General features: G+C 38.8%; 1 long non-coding RNA gene across 1 annotated transcript; it reads right to left on the minus strand.

Annotated features, from left to right (window-relative positions):
* Window positions 1–14,985: 14,985 nt before the first annotated feature.
* LOC110923242 lies at window positions 14,986–17,783 on the minus strand. Its single transcript, XR_002583891.2, has 2 exons — window positions 17,252–17,783; window positions 14,986–15,689 (listed from the first exon to the last, which is right to left on the minus strand). It is a non-coding gene; the product is annotated as an uncharacterized LOC110923242 (long non-coding RNA).
* Between the last annotated feature and the right edge of the window lie 222 nt (window positions 17,784–18,005).

Genomic DNA, 18,005 nt, shown 5'->3' on the forward strand with positions numbered 1-18,005 from the left:
AGCGTAACAATGAGAATCCAATGTAGGTAAATAGTTCAAGTGTTGTAAGTTTATCAAAACATCCACGTTCCATGCACCACAACGACCTGCTCCTCCCTGTGCAAGCTCCATATGTACCTAATGTCCTGCAAGGCATGCAGCAGAAAGTCAACAACTAGTTGAGCGAGTTCACAGTTAACAGTTCAGTAATAGCATAGTGTGAGTAGTAGTATGTTCGTTCGTTATGTCGTGTATCGTAATAGTTTCCATCGCGGCCTCCCAGGCAGGTATGCGAAGATATTAGGGGGATGTTCATCCCGTATATTCTAGACTAGGTTTATCCGTATCGCGGCCTACCAGGCAGGTGTGCGAAGATTAGTAATTTACAGTTCGCGGCCTTCCACAGGCAGGTGTGCGAAGTCAGTCATAATATCGCGGCCAACCCTTGGCAGGTGTGCGAAGATCAGTTCAATAAGTGTTACTAGTCTAGCAGTAGTTCTAACAGTGGAGTAAGTACCTTAGTTCATTCCATAACATCACTACGTTCCATTATAGACAAGTACCAATAAATAATCAAATCCCATTCCCACCCTGGGAACCCCATGCCTTGGCTGTGTGAACTCACCTTGGTTTGCTCGGTATGCTATGCTCTAGGGTTTATCAAACGTCTAAGTCCGTTACACACGACCTAGGATATGTTGCATATGATACGATGTAAGTGTTTGCATCAAATTAGGGTTTACAAATCATTGACATTCAAGAAACTGTGTTTTGTGTGCTTATTGTATGCAGGATGATATCACATAGATCGTTCATTCATGCAGGATTATACTGATGCATTCAGTATCATACAATCATATACAAAATCATACATCACGTAAACAGTTAATCGTATTCATATAGTTCATGCGTCGCATCTTTGATTACACAGTTTAACCTAACGTAAATGTTAACCTAGTTACCACTGATTAACATACCTAACATGTTATTATCGTTAATAAGCTTAACAGGTTAGTCATTATATAGTATGCGGTTCATTGATTCAATTTAAACATCACAAAACATCAGACAGACAGACAGGGCCTTGCCCTTCTAAAACTCAGACAAGTATGGGGGCTTCCCCTGTTGAAAGTCGGATCATGCAACAAAGAATAAAACTCAGACAATATGAAGTGTGGGGTTAAAGTCGGACCACATACCAAGTCCTTTAAACTCGGACTAGATGCTCAACAAAATCGGACCTCTCTTGCGTCCAACATAAAGTTCGGACATCAATTAACCACCATAAATTCGGACATGTGTTTGGGGTTGAAACTCGGACCTGACTTGATTACTTAAACTCGGTCCATGTGTAACATTATACTCGGACCAAAGAGAGTCCATTATACTCGGTCCATATGATTCATTATAAACTCGGTCATGGGGGAACACTCTCACAAAGTCGGACAAGGGTAACCCCCTTTTGAAACTCGGATATAGGTGGGTGGGGGGGGGGGTTTCCTTCATTAAACTCGGACAAAAGGAGGGAGGTTAAACTCGGACACTTCACAATTATTTAAAGTCGGACACATCAACCATTAATAAACTCGGTCCAAGGAGAATCCAATAAACTCGGTCCAACAACTTCAATAAACTCGGGCAAGCTTATCCATTAACCTAAACTCGGACCTTATGTGATTGTCAACAAAGTCGGACCATGACCCTTACCAATCCTCGGACTTCATCACATATTAAAAACTCAGACACACATTATCATTCAAACTCGGATCTAGCATAATCTCAGACTTTTATCATCCACAAACTCAGACAATCAGCATCATACAAATATTCAAGTTCGCAGTTACAGCCTTACGACAACAGTTACGTTTCGATGATTATTCCAAACCCTAGTTCATGATTCTCACAATGCAAGATCAATTCAATCGACCGATACTTAACAACCAAAAATCATCATAAGATCAATGTATCAAGCAATGCAATTAATCATCATCATCATCACATTATTTCATAATTAAATCAAAACCACAGAACCTTATATGAAGAACTAGGGCTTCCAAGAACACAAATCAAGAATAACAACAATTCCAAATAATCAATAAACAATTAACATCAACGATGATTAAACCATTACCTTGATTCAATTCTAGTTGGATTAGCAATCAAACTTGATGTGGAAGACTTGTGAATCCAAGAATGATAAGAAGGTGGTTGTAGAGAGGATTAGGGAATGTGGGTACGTGTTTTGATTCTTAGAGAGTGATTAGTGAATGATTAGGGAGGGGATTAGGGTTATGAGTTGTTAAAGTTTCACTATCAACCCTACACACCCTTAAGTATTATTTATTACAGTTTCAACACCACATTCCTTTATTTGACAAATCTTTCACAAGCAACACATAACCATGCACAATCACATAATACAATTCGTTGTATCAAAACGTATCTCATTCCATAGCAAATAATTGTGAAATCAATCGACTAAATAATACAAGAACGTGCAATAAATGCGAAATAGAAATCTTGGAAATTCGAGTTGTCACATGTTAAGTATATGTTGATGTTCCAGAGTATTTGTCGCATTAAACTGATTACGTTTATGCACCAGTTTGTGTATAACTCTCCAGAAAGCGATATAGAGTTTAAAATTGAACAAAAGTCAAAACATGAAAAATGTCAAACATAAACAAACAAACATTGCGATCAAATAACTTTGTTTTATTGATAACTGAAATGTTCACAATGATTTCAAGCACAGATGCTACAGTCTCCCCTACTTGTGGAAATTTCGTCCCGAAATTTATTTAGAGGAAACTCGTGGGAATAGATGTGGATACTTCGCCTTCATTTGATCTTCACGTTCCCAAGTAAACTCGGGTCCACGTTTAGATTCCCAGCGAACTTTGACCAATTGAATGCGCTTGAGCTTGAGCCACTTGACTTCACGTTCCATGATTTCCACTTGCTTCTCAACAAATTTCAGTGTTTTATCAACACGAATTTCGTCAAGTGGTATGTGGAGGTTCTCATCAGCTAAACACTTCTTGAGATTGGACACGTGAAAGGTTGGATGAACATTTCCAAGTTCAGGAGGTAACTCAAGTCTGTAGGCTACCTTACCGATTCTTTCGACGATCTTGAATGGTCCAACGTATCTAGGTGCAAGTTTTCCTTTCTTTCCGAATCTGATCACACCTTTCCAAGGTGAGACCTTAAGTAATACTCGATCACCGACTTGAAAATCCAAGGGCTTGCGTTTTGGGTCCGCGTAACTCTTTTGACGGCTTCTAGCTGTCTGAAGGTTATCACGAACTTTCTTAATTTTATCAGTTGTCTCTAAAATGAGGGCAGGTCCAGTAAGCTGAGCCTCGCCGATCTCATTCCAGCAGACTGGTGAACGACATTTTCGACCATAGAGAGCCTCGAAAGGAGCCATGTTGATGCTGGAGTGATAACTGTTGTTGTAGGAGAATTCAATTAACGGAAGATGTGAATCCCAACTACCACCAAAATCGATCACACAAGCTCTAAGCATATCCTCCAGAGTCTGGATTTTTCTTTCAGATTGACCATCCATTTGCGGATGATAAGCTGTGCTTAGATTAAGTTGGGTCCCCATAGTAGATTGCATGGTACTTCAAAAATGAGAAGTGAAACGTGCATCTCTGTCAGAAATGATGTTCAAAGGAACACCATGTCGAGCTACAATTTCATCCACATAGATTTTAGCAAGTTTGTTAGCCGAGAAATCCTCACAGATTGGCAAGAAATGCGCTGACTTAGTAAGACGATCAACAACTACCCAGATGGCATCATGACCTTTCTTTGTGCGCGGGAATTTAGTAATGAGATCCATAGTAATGTATTCCCATTTCCAAACTGGGATCTCTGGTTGCACCAATAAACCAGAAGGACGTTGATGTTCAGCCTTAACTTTAAGACAAGTAAGGCATTTTGATACATATAAGGCAATGTCTTTCTTCATACCAGGCCACCAATACTGAATACGAAGATCCTTATACATCTTATCTGAGCCAGGATGAACAGAATAACGAGACTTATGGGCTTCATCCATAAGCAAGGTGCGGAGGTTATCTTGGCTTGGGACCCACAAACGGTCCATGAAGTAATACGATCCATTGTCCTTCAGTTCCAGATCAGGTGTTATGTGATAGGGAAATTCCTTATCCATCAAACCTTGTGAAACATAAGTTTGTTGAGCCTGGGAAATTCCTTAGTACGTTCCTTGCGACTCAAAGCATCGGCTACGACATTCGCCTTACCAAGATGGTAGCGAATTTCGCAGTCATAGTCGTTTAGAAGCTCCACCCAACGGTGTTGCCTCATGTTGAGTTCTTTCTGATTGAAGATATGCTGAAGACTTTTGTGGTCCGTGAAAACCACACATTTTGTACCATACAAATAGTGTCTCCAAATCTTAAGAGCGAAGACAACTGCACCCAACTCAAGATCATGAGTGGTGTAGTTCTTCTCATGTATCTTCAACTGCCTCGATGCGTATGCTATGACTTTGTTTCTTTGCATCAGGACGCAACCAATACCCAATTTAGATGCATCGCAATAAACGACGAAATCATCATTGCCCTCAGGCAAGGTTAGAACAGGCGCGTCGCAAAGTTTTTGTTTCAAAGTCAGAAACGCTTCCTCTTGCTTGAATCCCCAATCAAAGGGTTTGTTCTTCTGAGTTAGAGCAGTTAGAGGAACTGCAATCTTTGAGAAATTTTCAATGAAGCGGCGGTAATAACCCGCTAGACCAAGAAAAGAACGAACTTCAGTAGGAGTAGTAGGCGTATCCCAATCCTTAATCGCACTGATCTTGGAGGGATCTACATGAATACCTTGTTCGTTGACAATATGTCCTAGGAATTGAACTTCTTTAAGCCAGAATTCACACTTGGAGAATTTGGCGAAAAGTTGCTCTTTCTTTAGGAGTTCCAAAGTAAGACGAAGATGTTGCTCGTGATCAGCTCGCGTCTTAGAATAAATCAAGATGTCATCAATAAAAACAATGACGAACTGATCCAAATAAGGCATGCAGACCCTATTCTTTAAGTCTATGAAAACAGCAGGAGCATCAGTCAAACAGAATGGCATGACTGTGAACTCATAATGCCCATAACGAGTGCGGAACGCTGTCTTGGGAATATCTTCTTCATGCACACGAAGTTGATGATATCCAGATCGCAGATCAATCTTTGAAAAATAAGAAGCGCCCTGCAATTGATCAAAGAGATCATCGATGTGAGGTAGGGGATATCGATTCTTGATGGTGAGCTTGTTAAGCTCACGATAATCGATACACATCCTAAAAGATCCATCCTTCTTCTTGACAAAAAGAACAGGAGCACCCCAAGGTGAAAAGCTAGGATGGATAAAACCTTTGTCAGAGAGCTCCCGAAGCTGCTTAGACAACTCTTGAATCTCAGATGGTGCAAGACGATATGGAGATCTGGCAATGGGATTTGCACCAGGTATGAGATCAATACGGAACTCGACTTGGCGTGCTGGAGGTAGACCAGGTAACTCTTCAGGGAATACTTCAGAATAATCCCGAACAACAGGAATATCTTGAATAGATTTACCTTTGCCCTTATCTCCTACAACATGTGCCAAAAAGGCCACATAGTTCTTTCGCAGATACTTCCGAGCTTTAAAACAAGACATGAGTTTGAGGCCACCAGCAGGTTGCTCACCACGAACTTGTAGGATCTCACCTGTCGAAAGTGGCACACGAACAATCTTCTCAAAACAAACTACCTCTGCGCGATGCTTGGCTAACCAATCCATACCCACAATAACGTCGAAGCTTCCAAGTTGCATAGGCGTGAGGTCAATAGGAAAAATATAGTCGTTAAGGTTCAATTGGCAGTTGCGGAGAACAAAATCAAGAACAATGGGTTCACCACTAGCCACTTCTACTGTCAAGGGTTTTCCTAGTTTTGTTCTAGACATGCGAAGCAATGGCTCAAAAGATAATGACACAAAACTCTTATCGGCGCCCGAATAAAAAAGAACAGATGCAGGCTGATTATTAATAAAGAACATACCGTTCACCACTTCATTGTCTGCTTGTGCCTCTTGTGCATTCATGTTGAAGACTCGCCCTCGAGCCTGAGCCTGATTCTGATTTGGATTAGCATTCACCAATCTTGGACACTGATTACGGTAGTGGGTCAGATCCCCACAGTTGTAACAAGAACCTGGAGGGTAGTGTGGTCGTGCAGCTTGACCCTGTTGCTGAGCAGGAGGCTGAGCAACTCGTTGAGCCGGGTTCTGAACTGCCTGATTCTGAGCAAAATGACAAACACCAGCAAGATGACCTGACTTCCCACAATTAGTACAGAAACGGCACGGAAATTGCGGCTGATGGTGACTGTTGCATCTATTGCACAAAGGTGCATTTCCTGCATAAGGTTTCTTCGCTGGAGGCTGTGCGGGTTGGTTGGGAGCTGCCTGGTTAACTTGGGCAGTGACAGCAAAATTTTGGGAAGCCTTACGCTTCCTTGACCCCCTTGAGGAACCAGAATCCTTTCCCTTCTTGTTTTGACCTTTCTTGCTATCTTCTTTGTCAGACGCCTGCTTCTTACCCTTGTCACCCTTTTTGTGCAGCTTTCCCTTTCAAACCTGCGACTCAGTCAACGTCGCTGCTAACTCGATCGCCTGACGGAGTGTGGTAGGGTTACTACCAGTAATGATGTCTTGTACCGAGTCAGGTAGACCATCGATGTACCTTTCGATAGCCTTGTCGAGTGGGGCAACCATTGTTGGGCAAAGCAGACTCAACTCCTCAAACCTATCAGTATACGCCCGGTGCTCGCCACTGTCTTGTTTCAAGTCATCAAACTCTTTCTCCAAAGCTCGCTGTTCATGACGAGGACAGAATTCCCTCATCATAAGGGCCCTAAGTTCAGCCCATGTCTGTGCTAGAGCAACTTCTGCACCACGGTCTCTCATTACCCCGTTCCACCACGTAAGAGCCCTCTTCTGAAACACACTTGGAGAAAACTCGACCTTGCGATTGTCAGGACACTACACGTGACGGAAAGTATTCTCAATGCTCTCGAACCATTGAAGAAGCCCAGTCCCTCCCTCAGAACCACTAAACTTAAGTGGTTTAGCCGAGTTAAAATTCTTGAAATTGCATGGAGCATTGTTGTTGTTGTTGGCTTGGTTCCATTGAGCAAAGAGGTTTGGGAATGCAGCAGCCATTTGCTGCGCAATAATTTCTGCCAGTTCGGCAGTCGCTATCTGGTTTTCGTGTCGAGGAGGCATTCTAAAAGAGGGAAACATGAAAGGAAACGAGTGGGATGATTGGATGAAGAGAATGAGATGAAACAAAATCAACAAAAGCAAAGATGGTGGTCATTCGTCCGCATCGCAAAGCAAACAAGCGACACAGTGTCTAATCAAAGTAAATGGGTCAAAAATAATGTATTGTGAAGACATGCTCGCCTATAAGTGAACACTCACCCCAAGAGTTCCCAGGTAAGAGTGACTGGTCCGATTATGTGGATTTGTACGAACACTCTAGCCTTAGACAGAAAACCCAGGGTACAAGCATTCACTCTTCCAGTTTGCACGTGTTCACACTATTAAAAACCCAAAACTTTGATGAGATTTTTGAAAAAAATTCAAAGGGGTTCAAAACCATATAACAGAGGGTTCAAAACCTAGTAATCAATCATCCTAGAACAGATGATTAATCTTCAAGGTGGATTTGGAATCGATGTTCTCGTTGTGGTTATCACCTAAGGATAGGTGAAGTGCATGTTTTAAAATCTAAACACAAGATAACTTGTGTTAGGGTCCTAGAAAGGTTATAGTCTAGGTCATGTAGGACCGGTTTTGACGCCGTTAGATTGCGTAACGAACGTTCGACGTGCGGAATCCGTGAACGTGCGTGACCGAACACACAATAACGTACTAGAAACGTGATTTTATTGATGAAGATGACGTGTACGATACAAAAATCACGTGTAGAGAGTTTTCTCTCTCTAGACTTGAATCACCAAAATCTTCAAAATGGAGCAAAAGTCTTACAACTTATGACATAATCTCCTATTTATAGGCCTTGGAATTAATGAGACTTCTCATTAATTACCAAAACACCACCTTGCTAATTCTAACTAAATATTACAATATAAGCTCGATTTCTTCTGTTTCAGCTACGAAATAGATTGACGGAGGCGATAGACATTTATGCACTAACAATCTCCCCCTTGGATATTGTCGCAGTCAATCCATAGTGAAACTCGTAGCGACTTGTCTTTCTCTCTTTCTGAGTTAGTCTTCTCTAGACCATTCACATGCCTGTTCAATACATCATACGACTTTTTCAAGTTCTTTACATCAAACAACAACTGTTCTTTCAACTTTTCTAACTTACTAAACCTCTCGTCTTTCTCTATACATTGTTTACAAGACTCTAAACATATAAGACAGGGTTTTGTGACTTCAACGATCTTCTCAACTTCAACTCTCTTTTCAACTTCCACAATCTTCTCACTCACTTTGACTTCCTTCATTTCCTTTGCAGCTTTCCTCTCTTTCAATTTCTTCAGTTTTTCTGCAAAATAAAATTCAAAACTATCAGAAGATAAGTGAGTTTTTCCAATATTAATCTGTTCAATCTCTTCATCACTATCACTTGTTTCTGATGAACTGTTTTCAGAAGAAACAGATTCTTCATCTTCACTTTTCTCTTCATCAGATAACACTTCCATCCATTCCTTCAGCATTTCTGGCTTTCGAATAATATGTGCATTGAAAGCATGAACATTTGAATCAGCTGGAATAAACTTGTCCCAGCTGAAACCTTCAGCCATTTTCTCATCATCTTGATCCATGATGCCATAATAAGCTTTCCTATTTGCATCCTCGATCATTCTTCCATGTGCCGTTTGAGGTTCTGTTTGTTGATGCGGTTGATGAGTGATTTGCTGATAAATGGTTTTCCTATAATAATCATCTTTCCCAGACGATTCCTTTTCTCCTCTCGGCTGCTGATTCTTGCACTCTCTTTTAAAGTGGCCTTTCTCCCTGCAACGAAAACAAACAACTTTAGGTTTATCAAATCCAAGATTAGAAAGATTTGCATCCAAGAAATCAGTTCTCCCTGTAATCAATCTAAACTTTTCAGCTCTCCTCAAAACACTCGCCAAGGCCCACTGGATATCCATCAGTTCTAGCTCTTCTGCATCAATTTGGTCATAATCTTCCTTTGTGAGAATTGGATTGCCAATTCTTCCGGCAATCAACCCTTCATAAGACTCTAATGCAGTCACCAGTAATCCCATATGATGCTTTACAACTTCTTCAGAATAATTTTGACCATTTTGAAGATGTAGAGCTACATTACACTGAATCGAATGCCCATTTCCAGCAGATGCACTTTGAACACTTGGAGGATTTACTGTTGAGAACCCACTAGTGTTAACTGATCCTTGACTGCTAGGCAGAGACTGATTTCCAGCACTAAATGCAGTTTGTATCTTTGGACTGGCTTCAGCAGTTTGAACATTTCCTTTATAGTACAATTTGATATCTTGTTGATGAGTTGAACTGTTCATTCTAGCAATTTTCTGCTGCTCCAGATCTTGTGCCTCCAACTTCTCTATAAACTATGCAATAGATAGCCTGCTAAACTGTCCGGAATTCTTCAATATCATCAGATATGTGCCCCATTCCTTTTGCGGTAATGCATCAGCAAGCTTTTCAACCCATTCAGCTGGAGTTTTTGTTATCTTCAATTGTGACATAGTACGTACAAGATGACAGTATCTTTCAATGAGAGTCTTTGTCGTTTCACCAGGCATGCACGTAAACAACTCAAACTCCTTTTTCAGCAATGCTGCTTTACTCTGAAGCATCTCAGTACTTCCCTCAAACTTCTTTTTAAGAGCTTCCCAGATAGAGTAAGCATTGTCATCATGTTGAAGCAACACAAATATATCCTCCTTTACTGCTTGCTGTAACAGATTGATCATCATTTTCTCGCCTTTATAACTTTCCCTCTCTTGATCAGTGAATTCAGAAATGATTTTATCAACTCTCATAGCGTTTTGTGGTCTAACATATTCAGTTTCGATGCTCTCCCAAGCTTTCAGATGATTCGCCTGCACCCAATTCTCAAAACGTTTCTTCCATCCGTGATAATCCTCAATTCCCATAAGTTTCGGAGGTTTTTGCATTGTTCCGGTTTCATTCTCCATTGTCATGTTCTTAGCAATGTCGGACGGACTAGCAGGGGTTGTAGCAAACGCGTTGTAAAACTCAGTATCCATGTTTCAGACTTGTATCACCTGACGATATCGAATTACCTGACGTAGACAAACAAACAAGAAACACAATCAGTTTAAAACACTTATCAAAGTAACTGAATCAAACTGATACTCTGTGCGAACTGAATCACTCGAAACTGATGAATATAGAATATTCCGTGCAGACTGAAGTTTGACAAACTGTGCGGACTGCTATGTCCCGGATCAAACTCAAACGATCAGACTCACTACGCGACTTGAGACTGAACCACCTCTTGTGAACTGGGATCAAATTCAAACCATGTGACACAGAATTCACTTTCAAACTACCTTGACCCTTTCAAGTGACCTCCCCAACTGAAACGAATGAACTAGATCAAATGGGCCACGAAATAATGAGCTTCCAATGGGCTGTAAACAATGAAGTTCACTTGGGCTTTGCTTATAAAAATTTGGGCCGAGATTTACACATAACAATCTTGTACCTATTGTTGATAGGATCTTTCAAAATTCTATAATTGGGCCGCAAATATATGTCACATGGACTGACACAAATCCGTTGATTGGGCCGCAAGAATGTAGTGGACAGACAACCGTTAACTTCTCGAATCAATTTATTTGATCACACTTGAAAATAATTTGACAACTGATATAAAACAATGGAAATTGTATATTGAATCTTCAATCTCATATTCCCACATATGATACAAATGTATTAATACATATAGATGATAACTGCCAAACGGTCTCATCATTCAATACAATAATGTATACTTATGTGTAACTTACAAAACGGTTATGGTGGGAGTTATGTATATGAGTATATCTGATTTTATAACACTCCCCCTCAGATATACATTACTATTCATTATACACAAATTAACAACATGCGTCAGGATGATGTTAAATCGGTACTTCAGGACCTATGAGATAAACTGATACTGCTGGACCAGTTATGCTGCCTCGTTAAAAACCTTACTAAGAAAACCCAATGGGACAAAACTTAGTCAAGGAAAAGAGTACAGCGTGTATAATTCTCCCCCTGAATTTAACAAACATCTTTCAATCTACGGAGACCGATCTTGTGTGATAGTTGCTCGAAACTGTTTCATGGTAAAGATTTTGTGAATAGGTCAGCTAAATTTTCACTTGACTTGATTTGGCAAACATCAATTTCTCCTTCTTTCTGCAAGTCATACGTTGAGAAGAATTTTGGTGAAATGTGCTTTGTTCGATCACCCTTGATGTAACCTTCTTTGATCTGAGCAATGCAAGCAGCGTTGTCTTCATAAATAATTGTCGGCTCCTTCTTGATCTGTTCTAATCCACATGATTCTTGAATGTGAGTAATCATTGATCTCAACCACACGCATTCTCTACCAGCTTCATATAGTGCAATTAGTTCGGCATGATTTGATGACGTTGCTGTAAGTGTTTGCTTAGTTGACTTCCAAGAAATTGTTGTGCCACCATATGTGAATACATAACCTGTTTGAGATTTTGCTTTATGTGGATCTGATAGATATCCAACATCAGCATACCCAACAAGTTGGGACTTTTGATCTTTCTGGTAGAAGAGACCTAAGTCTTGTGTCCCGCAAATATACCTGAATATGTGTTTTATTCCATTCCAGTGTCTACGTGTTGGGTTGGAACTATATCTTGCTAGTACATGTACCGAGAATGCAATATCGGGTCTCGTGTTATTTGCAAGATACATAAGGGCACCGATCGCACTTAAGTACGGTACTTCTGGACCAAGTACTTCTTCACCTTCTTCTTGAGGGCGGTAAGGATCCTTTTGAGGATCTAGCGGTCGGACAACCATGGGTATGCTAAACGGATGAGCCTTTTCCATATTAAAACGTACTAACATCTTCTGGATGTAGTTTGACTGATGTATGAATATACCGTTGCGCAAATGCTCGAACTGCAGGCCGAGACATAATTTTGTTGTGCCAAGGTCTTTCATCTCAAATTCTCTCTTTAATATATTAGCAGTTTTTTCTATCTCTTCAGGAGCTCCAATGATGTTTATATCATCCACGTAGACAGCTATTATAGTGAATTTTGAGAGTGATCTTTTTATAAAAACACATGGACTGATTACATCAGACTTGTATCCTTCTTTTTCAAGATATTCACTGAGCCGATTGTACCACATACGACCAGATTGTTTAAGACCATATAAAGATCTTTTTAGCTTTATAGCACACATGTCTCGAGGTATTGATTTTAATGCTTCGGGCATTTTTAATCCTTTAGGGATTTTCATGTAGATGTCATTTTCTAGTGTCCCGTACAAGTATGCAGTGACGACATCCATAAGTCTCATTTGAAGTCCTTCTGAGATTGCAAGGCCAATTAGAAATCTAAGGGTTATCGCATCCACTACAGGGGAATACGTTTCCTCATAATCAACTCCTGGGATTTGGGAAAACCCTTGTGCTACAAGACGTGCCTTGTATCGTACAATCTCATTCTTTTCATTTCTTTTTATAGCAAACACCCATTTATAACCTACTGGTTTGACGTCTATGGGTGTTCGGACTACAGGTCCGAAAACATTTCGCTTTTCGAGCGAATCTAACTCGGCCTTTACGGCCTCTTGCCATTTTGGCCAATCAGTTCTGTGCATGCACTCTTCTAGAGTTTTAGGTATGTAATCATTTTCATTGATTACATCTGTTGCTATAGCATATGCAAATATATCATTAACACGTGTTTCATTTCGGTTCCATATTGTACTATTTTGTACATAATTGATAGAGATCTCGTTTTCGTTTGGTACCAGTGCGTCTTCTGGATTTTCATTTTCCTCTGGAATTATATTTGTCTCTTCTGGGACATTTACCTCTTCTAGGGTTTCATTTACTAAATTTTCACCAACTGATTTATTCTGCTCTTTTCGCTTACGTGGGTTTTTATCTTTGGAACCTATTGGTCTCCCACGTTTTCTTTGTATGGTAATCGCTTCTGGGATTACTTCAATTCGAGCAGGTGCATTTGATGCTGGTATATGTGACTTTGTCACCCTATTTGTGTCTGTGAATGCATCTGGTAATTCATTTGCGATTCTTTGCAAATGTATAATCTTTTGGACTTCAGATTCACATTGACCACTTCGGGGGTCGAGATTCGATAATGATGATGCATTCCATGTTAACTCTTGTGTTACCAGTCTTTCTTTAGTCTTATCTCCCCCTAAGACTAGGAATACTGTCTCATTAAACTGACAGTCAGCAAAGCGTGCTGTAAACATGTCACCCGTTAATGGTTCTAGATATTTAATAATAGACGGTGAGTTAAAACTGATGTAAATGCCCAATCTTCTTTGTGGTCCCATAATGGTACGTTGTGGTGGCGATATCGGTACATATACCGCACAACCAAATATTTTGAGGTGGGACAGATTTGGTTCTCTTCCGGAGACCAGTTGTAATGGGGAGTATTCATGATCGGCAGTTGGTCTTAATCGAATTAGTGCAGCAGCATGTAAAATAGCATGTCCCCACGCAGAAGATGGCAATTTGCATCTCATCAGGAGAGGTCTAGCGATTATTTGTAATCGTTTAATTAATGATTCAGCTAAACCATTTTGTGTATGAACATGAGCTACTGGATGTTCAACCTTTATCCCAATCGATATACAATAATCGTTAAAAGCTTGGGATGTGAATTCTCCTGCATTATCCACTCGTATGGTTTTAATTGGATTTTCAGGGAAATGAGCTCTCAACTGTATGATTTGTGCTAAAAGTCGGGCAAACGCTACATTTCGGGTAGCTAAGAGACTCACATGTGACCATCGCGATAAGGCATCAATTAAGACTAAGAAATAGCGAAATGGGCCACAAGGAGGATGTATAGGCCCACAGATGTCCCCTTGGATTCTTTCCAAAAATGAGGGGTTTTCTTGTGTCAACTTAGTCGGTGAGGGCCGAGTAATGAGTTTGCCTAGAGAGCATGCCACACATGATAAATCTTGTGATAACAAGACTTTTAAATTCTTAAGAGGGTGCCCATTTGCACTTTTAATTATTCGCCTCATCATTATGTTACCAGGGTGACCTAGTCGGTCATGCCATATTGTGAATGTGTCTTTATCTAGTACCTTATGGTTACTCACCATCATGTATGATTCAATAGGAGTAATATTGGTACAATATAATCCAGAGGATAAAGCTTTTAGCTTTTCTACAATGGTATCTTTACCATTTTCATTTGAAGTAATTTGTAAGTATTCAATATTATTTTCGGATGTTGTTTTGAGGTGGTAACCATTTTGTCGAATACTTTTAAAACTAAGTAAATTTCGTCTTGATTTACTAGAGTATAATGCATCATTTATAATTAGTTTAGTACCCGATGGTAATATGATGCTTGCTCTTCCAGAGCCTTCTATAAGATCACATACACCAGAAATAGTACCAACAAGTGTCTCTGCAGGAGACAACTCAGAGAAAAATTTCTTATGTTTGAGAATAGTGTTGGTAGTACCACTATCTACGAAAGAAATAGTACCAACAAGTGTCTCTGCAGGAGACAACTCAGAGAAAAATTTCTTATGTTTGAGAATAGTGTTGGTAGTACCACTATCTACGAGACATTCATTACCAATAATAGCTTTATTGGAGCTTGTAAACATATTTCCTCTGGAAATAATAAAATAAATTAATATAACGAACTAATTGGTTGAGTAAAAAAAAACTCACATCACACAAATATGAATCAAACATCACAAAGATTTTTAGTGAAACCATAACAATAGTTCAAAAACATAAAATACCACTAGAGTTGAAATAAAAACCAAACAAAGAAAGAAAAAAAAATATAGTCTAAAAAAAATCATCACATAACACGCATTTAATGATTTTGTAGTATGAGCTTGTTGTTTTGTTCCGCGACCAACAAACATGACATTAGCTCAGAATATTTTGTAAAATTACGTTCCCTGTACTGCTGCGCCAGGAGCATGTTTGATAAATGGAACGTTGAGATAGTTTGCTCAATCATGTCTTTGTCGGTGATTTGTTCACCACATAATTTAAGCTCAGAGGTGATGCGAAGAAAGGCAGAGTTGTACTCACTAACAGTCTTATGATCTCGTAGCCTTAAATAAACCCACTTGTAACGAGTTTTTGATAGAAAGACCAACTTCAGGTGGTCAAATCTTTCTTGAATGTTTTTCCATAACTCGAGAGGATCCTCGACAGTACGGTTTTCCCTCTTTAGGTCTTCATGAAGATGAAGGCGAAGGAATGCCATAGCTTTAGCTTTTTCTTGAAGGTACGTTTTATTCCCATCAATGATTGTCTCCCCCAAACTCATTGCTTCCAGATGAGTTTTAACATCAAAAGCCCAAGAGGGATAGTTGTTGCCCGAGATTTCAAGTGCAGTGAATTTGAGATTTGACAAGTTTGACATTTTTAGCTACAAAGGAAAGATTCATATATTTTAAAAAAAAAACGAGCATGTGTATAAAATAAATATTGCATGAGAACTTCGGGTTCTCTTTTGCTAGAACTGCAGGTTCTAAACTTTTAAGTATGTTTATAAATAGAGAAGGAAAATAAACTTATTTATTAATTTTGTATGGTGTAATTATGTTGTAACATTATAATTATGCATGTTAAAAATTAGTGTGGTAAATTATTAATACTTGAATTGAATGAATTAAAAGCTCCATAACAAATTTGAATTCAAAGGTATATACGAATATATATATATATATATGAAACTTTTTAGTGTATAGAATCTTGTGATGGAATACTCGTGTTATGCACAACATCTATTAAAGTATTTTATTTAATTGAAAAAAAAAACTTATATCATAATATATGTATAATACTTTCCGATCAAAATCAAATATTAATTAATAATAATATGAATTATAGTAATCGTTGGTGGGGGACAGATGTGATAGTGTTGTACAAGATATTTTATAAAGTTTCAGTTTCAAAAAAAAAAATTAAAAATAATGGTATGGGAAAAAAAACGTGCCCGTCACTGGATCAATTTGGAAAATGTGGGCTTAGTCATAGACCGGGAAAAATAAAATAATATATGATAGGGTAAAGGCTTTCAACAAAACAAAACTGCCTCCTTGAAAAAAAATGCTATCACATTACTTCTTCCAGAAAAATCGCCAAAACTAAAAAAACGTTTCTCCTTGAAAAATGCTATCACATTACTTCTTCCAGAAAAATCGCTCTGATGGTTTTATCTTCTGGTTCCGATATGAACGGTTGTAGGCCGTAACTGTCGCGTAAAACTCGCCATCATAGGTGGCGACGAGGCTCGTCACAAAGGGGATTCCCGGAAACAAACCAGAGAACTCGAAAACGAAAAGAAAAAAAACAAAGATCGATGGGGTACAAAAAAAAAACCAAAGATTTAGAATAGAAGACATCGGCGACCAAACAATGGAAACTCTCCGGTAAGAGGTTTTCATCAGCAACCCAAAACTTAGGGTTCCGGCACAGTAGGTACGTCAAAAACGGGATCTCCATCTTGTAGCCTGGTTACGAGATCTAAAGCAAGACCCCCTTTTTCTTAAAAAAAACTTGATCTAAAAGCTTGTTGATGTTGGTCCTAAAATCCAGATCTAAAAGCTTATTTCTTTTGTTCTGAATGAAAAGAAACGGTTGTTGATGTTTTTTTTTTTTTTTTTTGTTAACTAAAAATGATTTTGTATTATCCTTTAGAATGAGATAAACAATCAAAACTAAACTAATGTTCAACTATAAAGAAGATGACAGCCGGTTTTTGTTTGAAACAATTAAAAAAAAACTTATCAATTTCCAATCAGAAGATGTAGGTCAGTAGGTTTGATGTGTGCGCTGTCAACTCAAATCAAACAATGTTGTTCTTTTTTTTTTTTAAAAAAAAAAAAAGAAAATATATTCTATCTATGCACATGGTACGTGTCTATCTAATAAAAACAAGTATATCATCCAAATAAAATAAATCAGAGATTTAAGGCTGTTACGTACCTGAATGGATGAATCTGAAAAAAAAAACTGAATGTATGGAAATATTGGAGTCAAGGACAGCAACTAGCAAACCACCAACTTAGAGAATGAGGGATCTTCAACAATCAAAGAATTATAGAGCAGAGGTGCTGATAACGTGATATAAAACAATGGAAATTGTATATTGAATCTTCAATCTCATATTCCCACATATGATACAAATGTATTAATACATATAGATGATAACTGCCAAACGGTCTCATCATTCTGTATACTTATGTGTAACTTACAAAACGGTTATGGTGGGAGTTATGTATATGAGTATATCTGATTTTATAACAACAACATAATTCTTTTGAACCAACAGCAACTTTTTACTGTGATTGGACCTTTAACTCTCGAAGACTATGATTGGGCCGCGATCTTTTGGTTGTAAACATGTGATAGGGCCAAAAGTATCTAGCATTTAAAACATTTTGATTGGACCTTTTTAAATCACTAAGCCGACAATCGTTCCCTTTTTTTAAACTACTCCCATTGGACCACACACATCACTAAACATTCAATTGATTGAGCCGCATGCTATCTTAGTCTAAAGCCTTAAACTTTTTTCACGCATTATTATACATTTAATGAACTGACAAACTTCATTTAACGAGAATGTGTGATGGCTGCCAAAATTAATTCTATTGGAACATTATTCGGTTGTGGCAGACAACAACATTATCAATTATCACATGCAAACCATCAGTCACTTATCACTTAAGAATCTTAC

Source organism: Helianthus annuus, chromosome 17, assembly GCF_002127325.2.
Source record: "Helianthus annuus cultivar XRQ/B chromosome 17, HanXRQr2.0-SUNRISE, whole genome shotgun sequence".
Classification (NCBI taxonomy): domain Eukaryota; kingdom Viridiplantae; phylum Streptophyta; class Magnoliopsida; order Asterales; family Asteraceae; genus Helianthus; species Helianthus annuus.